Source organism: Mesoplodon mirus (assembly GCF_964341445.2).
Source record: "Mesoplodon mirus genome assembly, chromosome: 7".
NCBI classification, from domain to species: Eukaryota; Metazoa; Chordata; class Mammalia; order Artiodactyla; family Ziphiidae; genus Mesoplodon; species Mesoplodon mirus.
Window position 1 is genome coordinate 100,609,619 of NC_138983.1, and position 9,671 is coordinate 100,619,289.

The 9,671-nt window shown below is 43.1% G+C and overlaps 1 long non-coding RNA gene across 2 annotated transcripts in view; it reads right to left on the reverse strand.

Moving 5' to 3' along the window:
* The window catches only part of LOC309807246, a 115,791-nt gene extending 115,151 nt beyond the window's left edge, over window positions 1-640 (reverse strand). For both annotated transcript variants that reach the window (XR_014294537.1, XR_014294538.1), the window contains exon 1: window positions 510-640. This is a non-coding gene — a long non-coding RNA (uncharacterized lncRNA). The remainder of the gene's footprint in view (window positions 1-509) is intronic.
* Window positions 641-9,671: the final 9,031 nt, after the last annotated feature.

The window sequence follows — 9,671 nt, forward strand, 5'->3', positions numbered from 1 at the left end:
TCCAGGAGGTAAATTTCTCCTCTAATTTGAGATTCTTTCTAAAGGTTCAGTATTGAAGTGGATGTTTGACGTTGAAATGTGCAGACCCATTCTGATAACTGGAAAGGGAGGAGGCTGAGGAACGCAAAAGGAGAAGGAAGATTTCCGATTACTTCCCCAGGCTGCTGACAAGAACCTGCTGCTCGCAAACCACAAATTAACCAAGCGAAAGTTGAAGGTAGCAACGTCGGAATCCTCTTCAATATCTAAGCGAGTGTAGCACAGCAATGGTTGATTATCTTAAGATTACAGAGGCTGACCGCCTTCTTTGTTTGCCCAGTAACACCGCTCCTCCAATAATCTCAAGCACTTGGCTGATTAACATTTCAATTTCAGTTGTTGCTCCTTTTCCCATTGCAGAAGGCGGCAGGGATATTCCCCTTCTTCCCTCTGTATTACAAACCCCATTACTAACCAAGCAGAAAGCACCGCGCAGTGTGGCCGAGGCTAATAATAGCCGGGCTGCTTACCTTCTCCGGAGGGATCGAATCAGCGCATGTCCCCGGCGCCGGCTGCCCGGGGGCCGCAGCGCCGCCGCGCCGCGTCTGTGTGTGGTCAGCTCGGCCGGCCCCCACCCCACCTGCCAGCTGCAGCACCTGCTCCCGGCGCTGAGCTCCGGCCGCCGGAAGTCATCCCCCGCCCCTGGCCGGATCGCCACATTCCGCGCCAGCCGCGGGGGGAGAGGGGCCTCTCCCGGCACCGGCTCCTGGAAACTGCGCTCAACGATCGCTACCGTTCCCGGTTGTAGGGTTATTTTCTAGGAATGCTTTTACAGAAGAAGCGTCGCCGGCTGGTGGACCGAGAGAGAAGAGCCAGAGTGACTTTCCCTGCAGAGCGCCTTTCCTCTGAGCGCTCCCCTGTCACTCCCGCGGCATGGACGGCTCCATTCCGCTGTGTGGGTTTTCCACCCTCTTCATCTTCCTTATCTGTATTGTTCATTTCGCTGAATTTGAGAGTGGGATTAGCTCTTAAGATATTCAAACACTCCGAAAATATTTTAAATTGGCGACTAGTTTTTCTAAGCCCCTTGTAGCGAGCTCCACTTCCCCCCACCACACACACACAGTTACTCGCACGTACACACCCAGCCAAACCACTCACAATTAGGAAAGCTGGGACCTCTCGCCCTCTTGCTTACGTAATGGAACAGGAAACTCCCAAAGGAGTGGGGAAGTAGGACCGGCTAGCGAAAGCACTCGAGGAAAGAGAGAGGGGTCGCCCCAAGATTTTGTTGCTGTTTAGTGGTGTCCTTAGTGGACAGATGTTCCCCCTCTAACCCCCTGGCCTCGCCCCAAGTGGAATGGCTGGTCTGGTGACAGCTGTAACATCTGAAAACAAAGAAGCTGAAGCCACATTAACAGATGGCTGCATCTCTTTCTTTCCCGAAGGATTGATCAGAATTGGCTTTAAGAATCATATTAGCATATACGTATATAATAAGCCCTTTCCTTCTCTCTTTAAATTGGCACCAGCTATTAACAGGTTTCTCTCTCTCTCTCATCTTCCTCCCTCCCTCTTTCCCTCCCTCCCTCTCCTAAACTGACCAGATCATCAGTTTCCGGATTTAAGGGGGAAAAAAGGCCAAGGATGTGCTCTCTTTACAGCTGAACCAGGGTTTATTTTCCCAGTGTTGAGCCATTCCCAAGTAGAGAGGCTCTTTGACACTAGGGTTCTCTGTGAGTGAACTTCTCACATTCAGCTTGCTTTTGGAATTGCCCATCACTAGGTCCAGGCCAGTTTTATCCTTGGATTTGTCCAGCAACCTAAACAGTATAATTGCACAAGGCCAAGGCAGTACTTTTACTCTAGGAAGCCTTCCCAACTCTCTGTTTAGCAGTTCCAAAATTAGGAGGTAGTGTAGCAAACAGTTTCAACAAGGCTCAGTAAGAATTCTTGACCCTAGAATGCGGGCTTTTTAAAAGCTGGAACAACCTAATTCATCTCTCTGTGTTTCACTTTCATAAAATTAGACCTCACCAAAGAGCAGGGGATTCTTAATATGTATCAAAGTGTATGTGGAATCTGGATGGGAATATTACATCTTTAATTTCACTAACCTCTAACTGCAATTTAGTATTTAGCATGTCCTTTAAATCTAAATGCAGACAACAAACCACAATAATATTAGGAGTACCTGTGCCTATATCCCCAGCAGATATCACAGACAATTTCCTAAGGCAGTTTTATAGATATCTCAAAGTATCACTACTCTGATGTCACAATCAAATCATCATTACCTTTTTTGTTTTATCTAACAGACTATATCTATTTTAGAATGGTTTTAGATATACAGAAAAATTAAGGGGATAATACAGAGTTCTTATATATCTCATTCCCAATTTGCTCTATTATTGACACCATACACTAGTGTGGTACCTTTTTTACAATTAATGAGCCAATATTAATAAAATAATATTAACCAGAGTCTGTACTTTATTCAGATTTCCTTGGCTTTTGCCTAGTGTCCTTAATTCCATTTCAGGCTTCCATCCAGGACACCACATTACATTTAGTTATCAAGCCCTCTTAGGCTCCTCTGGGCTGTGGTAGTTTCTCAGGCTTTTCTTGTTTTTGATAACCTTGACACTTTTTATTTATTTATTTATTTATTTATTTATTTATGGCTGTGTTGGGTGTTGGTTGCTGCGCGCGGGCTTTCTCTAGTTGCAGAGAGCGGGGGTTACTCTTTGTTGCAGTGCGCCGGCCTCTGATTGAAGTGGCCTCTCTCGTTGTGGAGCACGGGCTGTAGGCGCCTGGGCCTCCGTAGTTGCAGCACATGGGCTCAGTAGTTGTGGCTCACGGGTTTAGTTGCCCCCTGGCATGTGGGATCTTCCCAGGCCAGTGCTCGAACCCGTGTCCCCTGCATTGGCAGGTGGACTCTCAACCACTGCGCCACCAGGGAAGCCCCAACCTTGACGGTTTTGAGGAGCAGTGATCAAGTGTTTTGTAGCATACCTCACTAATGTAAACTGTCCAATGCTTTTCTCATGGTAAGGCTGGGATTATGGTTTATTGGGAGGACAACCAGATAAAGTGCCTTTTTTATAACATCTTATCAAGGGTCCATGCTATCCACGTGATTTGACTGTTGATGTTGACCTTGATAACCTGGCTGAGGTCGTGTCTCAGATTTCTCCACTGGAAAGTCACTCCTCCACCCCTTCCACACTACACTTGTTGGAAGGAAGTCACTATGTGAAGCACAAACCCAAAGAGTGGAGAGTTATGATCCACCTCCTTGAGGACAGAGTATGTACATAAAGTATTTGGAATTCTTCCACACAGAGTTGTCTATTTCCCCCCAAATATTAATTTATTCAATTATTGATATTTATTTATATCAGTATAGACTCGTGGATATCTATTTTATCCTTTGGGTTATAATCCAATACTACTTTATTTTGTTGTTTGAATTGTTCCAGCTCTGGCCATTGGGAGCTTTTGCTTTTGGCGCCTGTGCTCCTTTGACATACTCCCTTTGGGGTGTGTGAGTTTGTGTGTGTCTGTGTATCTGTGTGTATATGTGTTTAGCATGCATGTGTGTGTGTGTGTTTAACACTTCCTGACTTTCTGGTACCACAAGGTGCTCCAGGCTCATTTTGTGTATTTCCTGCCCCAGTCCTAGAACCAGTCATTTCTCTGAGGAGCCCTGATTCCTTCTATTGGAGAGTAGTAATAGAAACCAAGAGCTGGGCTCTAGATGTGCTGTTGCTAATGGGGTATTATTTGATTAGGCTCTCTTAACTGAGAGAACAAAGAAATAGATACGTATAGTAACCCATGTATATACACATATCAGTAAACATTTCTATATATAACTATCGATATCTATATTGAGCTGAGTGTATACTGATGTCTGCAACTATAATCCATTAATGCTGAGATTAGTTTAGCTTTCTCCTCGTTTATCTGTAAATTCATACTTCAATATTGAGAAATGTGGCTACCACCATCCACCATCTATTTATTTAATTGTTCAATTTCAGTACACATGTATCAGAATTGTTAACCCATCACCCCAACATCACTATTTTTAAGTATAGTAGTTAGTAGAGTCTCTGTTATAGCTTGCTATTTAATGAGTTTAAATACCCATTCGTTTCTATATCACAAATTTGCTTTTTAAAATATTCTAATGACTGCATTTAAAACATAGTAACTAGTTTCTTTTGAGATTCTATGTATTATATTTTATGAAGTTAAAAGTGTTATTTTAAGACTATTTAAATGGGCTACTCCATATTGTCAAAGGATCCACAGTAAAAAGAAGGTGAGGATCTCAACCTCACAAGGATTATTGTCAGTTTATAAGGAGATGATGTGAAATTGCCTGGTGCAAATGTTGGGAGCTCATGCTTGATAGGTGTTAGCTTTGTCCACTTGGGCAGGCTTCTTTCTCCTTTAAAGTTCTAAATACCTTGGAAGAGAGAACATGCTAAACCTTATGGTTAATAATTTATAATGTAGTGGAAGGATTTGCTAGGTATCAGTGTTGGAGGTAAAGGTCCATATAAGGTTGACAGAGGATGAGAAGAAGACAAGGATGACCCTGAAGGTCAGGGGTTTTGTAGTTGAACAGACTGGGGATTGGATCCTTCCATTCACAGCCTGACTTTGTCTCATTTTTGAAATAAGGAGAACAATGGCTATTACATAGGCTTGTCCTTAAGAGTGAAAGTAGATGTTTAATCTTTTCTTTCAATTTGTTTGAGACAGTGGGGATTAAGTGTGGCGATTTGGGACAGTTACATAACATATTGGATTGTCCTTCCTTGTATAGTTTTCACTCTGTGAAGCCAGACTCACTGGAGGTATAGATAGTTTCTCATGATAATTCAGGCTCCTTCATCCATGAAAGTACTCTTGCCAGGTGCTTTTTACTCATAGAAGACAATCAATGTTGATGGTGCTTGGGATAAAACAAAAATTAAAGATATTAAATGGCAGGAATTAACTGCTTCAGATGCTATACCATGGCGAGAGACATAGGGGAAAGAGAAAGAAAAGAAATGAAATGAGAAATGTCTTACGTCAACATGTACGGTTTGAATCTATCTGCTTGGAACTTGACATACACCAGTATGCCAGATAATTTAATTTAATGAATAGTGGCTAGGGTGAGGTGAAATAGATCAGTTTTTTAATCTATGACTTTTCATTGAAGAACCCTTTTTGAAAAAACAATCTTCGGATCATGACTTTGAGGTCTGCAGTAATTCCTTTCTGATATTCTGGAATTACAGATCAAATGGCCTCATGATATCATGCGTCTCCGCAAAGGACAATATGAAAACCTGAGCCAGAGGCCCTGGGTGCCTGAAGCTGTCAGCATTAGAACCACTCCTTTGGTTTAAGGAGTCCTTCCAGAAAGGACTCATTTAAATGCAAATATACTATCAAGAGGGGTAACCATGCATCCAGTATCTGATTAGCAGCCATTAACAATTTAGCAGAGATTAGCTTCTCAGATTTATTATGGAGAGGAGTTGTCAGGGTGATTTGGCCCAGGCATCTGTCATCCACTGACTGCCAGGTCTCCTGCCCTCTTCACTACATAGGGATCTGCCTAAAGCTGGGAATTTAGTTTACTAGGAAAGAATTGGGCACTCACCGCATGACAATCAATATTGTTTTACATAATTTTGACTTATGAGAAAGGGTAGGAGGAGAATTTCTATAATAATAGTACCTTTGTGTGTGTGTGTGTGTGTGTGTGTGTGTGTGTGTGTGTGTGTGTGGTAGCTGCTCAGCTTAGGTTGATTAATCATACTCTACAGAAATCTTAAAATTTTATGATAATCATCTACCCTTTCAATGAGGCCAGAAATTATATCATGTAAAATATGCACAAATGTAGTCTAGGGATGGCAAAGCTATAGTAATAGAAATAGAATTGCGTTCAAGTAATTATAGCTGGACTAAAAATTTCCTGCATTAATATGAAAGCACGGATACAAGAGTACAAGAAAATGATCATTCATATGAAGATTGATATTTCATATTGAATATCTGTAACAGAAATAGGAAAATGGAAGAAGGGAAATGACTACAAACAGAACAGTAACTGTTTCTTTAGACATCGCTAAGAATTCACCTTGTTTTTACTGGTAAGGAGTTCACATATAATACCAGACCTATAGAATACAGGTAGTATTCTATAATTGGAAGCCTAGATTTAATTGAGAAATGTATGTGTACTTAAGTGAGATGCTTGGTAAATGGCATATGATACATTCAATAGTGTGGTGTAAGTAATTCTCAAATAAACCCTTTTAAAAATAAATCATCATGTAGAAGTCATGAAATAAAACAATGTACTTAGGCATTGCTCTTTAAATTTTTTAACCTTAAGTTTTTAAACAATCTAAGAGAAGACGCGGAGATCACCTTCCTCCCCACGGATACACCAGAAATACAGCTACACGTGGAACAACTCCTACAGAACACCTACTGAACGCTGGCAGAAGACCCCAGACCTCCCAAAAGGCAAGAAACTCCCCACATACCTGGGTAGGGCAAAGCGGAGAGATCCCCACACAGAGGATCGGTGCCGAGCAGCACTCACCAGCCCGAGAGGCTTGTCTGCTCGCCCGCCGGGGCACGCAGCGCTGGAAGCTGAGGCTCGGGCTTCGGTCAGAGCGCAGGGAGAGGACTGGGGCTGGCGGCGAGAACTCAGCCTGAAGGGGGCTAATGTGCCACAGCTAGCCGGGAGGGAGTCCGGGAAGACTCTGGAGCTGCCGAAGAGGCAAGAGACTTTTTCTTCCCTCTTGGTTTCCTGGTGCGCGAGGAGAGGGGATTAAGAGCGCTGCTTAAAGGGGCTCCACAGACGGGCGCGAGTCGCGACTGAAAGCGCGGAGCCCAGAGACGGGCGTGGGACGCTGGGGCTGCTGCTGCCGCCGCCAAGAAGCCTGTGTGCGAGCGCAGGTCACTGCCCACACCGCCCTTCCGGGAGCCTGTGCAGCCCGCCACTGCCGGGGTCCCGGGATCCAGGGGCGGCTTCCCTGGGGGAACGCACGGCGCGCCTCGGACTGGTGCAAAGTCACGCCGACCTTTGCCGCTGCAGGCTCGCCCCGCACTCCGTTCCCCTCCCTCCCGCCCGGTCTGAGTGAGCCAGAGTCCCCGAAGAGGCTGCTCCTTTAACCCTGTCCTGCCTGAGCGAAGAACAGACGCCCTCCGGCGACCTACACGCAGAGGCGGGGCCAAATCCAAAGCTGAGACCCAGGAGCTGTGAGAACAAAGAAGAGAAAGGGAAACCTCTCCCAGCAGCCTCAGAAGCAGCGGATTAAAGCTCCACAATCAACTTGATGTACTCTGCATCTGTGGAATACATGAATAGACAACACATCATCCCAAATTGAGGAGCCAGGAGTCAGTGCTGTGCCTCTGAGGTGGGAGAGCCAACTTCAGGACACTGGTCCACAAGAGACCTCCCAGCTCCACATAATATCAAACGGCAAAAATCTTCCAGAGATCTCCATCTCAACACCAGCACCCAGCTTCACTCAACGACCAGCAAGCTACAGTGCTGGACACCCTATGCCAAACAACTAGCAAGACAGGAACACAACGCCACCCATTAGCAGAGAGGTGGCCTAAACTCATAAAAAGTCTGCAGACACCCCAAAACACACCACCAGACGTGGACCTGCCCACCAGAAAGACAAGATCCAGCCTCATCCACCAGAACACAGGCACTAGTCCCCTCCACCAGGAAGCCTACACAACCCACTAAACCAACCTTAGCCACTGGGGACAGACACCAAAAACAACGGGAACTACGAACCTGCAGCCTGCAAAAAGGAGACCCCAAACACAGTAACATAAGCAAAATGAGAAGACAGAAAAACACACAGCAGGAGAAGGAGCAAGATAAAAACCCACCAGATCTAACAAATGAAGAGGTAATAGGCAGTCTACCTGAAAAAGAATTCAGAATAATGATGGTAAAGATGATCCAAGATTCTATTTCCCAGATCCAAAATCTTGGAAATAGAATAGACAAAATGCAAGAAACAGCTAACAAGGACATAGAAGAACTAAAGATGAATCAAGCATCGATTAAAAACACAATACATGAAATAAAAAATACTCTAGATGGGATCAATAGCAGAATAACTGAGGCAGAAGAACGGATAAGTGAGGTGGAAGATAAAATAGTGGAAATAACTGCTGCAGAGCAAAATAAAGAAAAAAGAATGAAAAGAACAGAGGACAGTCTCAGAGACCTCTGGGACAACATTAAACGCACCAACATTCGAATTATAGGGGTTCCAGAAGAAGAAGAGAAAAAGAAAGGGACTGAGAAAATATTTGAAGAGATTATAGTTGAAAACTTCCCTAATATGGGAAAGGAAATAGTTCATCAAGTCCAGGAGGCACAGAGAGTCCCATACAGAATAAATCCAAGGAGAAATACGCCAAGACACATATTAATCAAACTGTCAAAAATTAAACACAAAGAAATCATATTAAAAGCAGCAAGGCAAAAACAACAAATAACACACAAGGGAATCCCCATCAGGATAACAGCTGATCTCTCAGCAGAAACACTACAAGCCAGAAGGGAGTGGCAGGACATAATTAAAGTGATGAAGGAGAAAAACCTGCAACCAAGATTACTCTACCCAGCAAGGATCTCATTCAGATTTGATGGAGAAATTAAAACCTTTACAGACAAGCAAAAGCTGAGAGAGTTCAGCACCACCAAACCAGCTTTACAACAAATGCTAAAGGAACTTCTTTAGGCAAGAAACACAACAGAAGGAAAAGACCTACAATAACGAACCCAAAACAATTAAGAAAATGGGAACAGGAACATACATATCAATAATTACCTTAAATGTAAATGGACTAAATGCTCCCACCAAAAGACACAGATTGGCTGAATGGATACAAAAACAAGACCCATATATATGCTGTCTACAAGAGACCCACTTCAGACCTAGAGACACATACAGACTGAAAGTAAGGGGATGGAAAAAGATATTCCATGCAAATGGAAACCAAAAGAAAGCTGGAGTAGCAATTCTCATATCAGACAAAATAGACTTTAAAATAAAGACTACTAGAAGAGACAAAGAAGGACACTACATAATGATCAAGGGATCGATCCAAGAAGAAGATATAACAATTGTAAATATTTATGCACCCAACATAGGAGCACCTCAATACATAAGGCAAATACTAACAGCCATAAAAGGAGAAATCGACAGTAACACACTCATAGTAGGGGACTTTAACACCCCACTTTCACCAATGGACAGATCATCCAAAATGAAAATAAATAAGGAAACACAAGCTTTAAATGATACATTAAACAAGATGGACTTAATTGATATTTATAGGACATTCCATCCAAAAACAACAGAATACACATTTTTCTCAAGTGCTCATGGAACATTCTCCAGGATAGATCATATCTTGGGTCACAAATCAAGCCTTGGTAAATTTAAGAAAATTGAAATTGTATCAAGTATCTTTTCCGACCACAATGCTATGAGACTAGATATCAATTACAGGAAAAGAGCTGTAAAAAATACAAACACATGGAGGCTAAACAATACACTACTGAATAATGAAGTGATCACTGAAGAAATCAAAGAGGAAATTAAAAAATACCTAGAAACAAATGA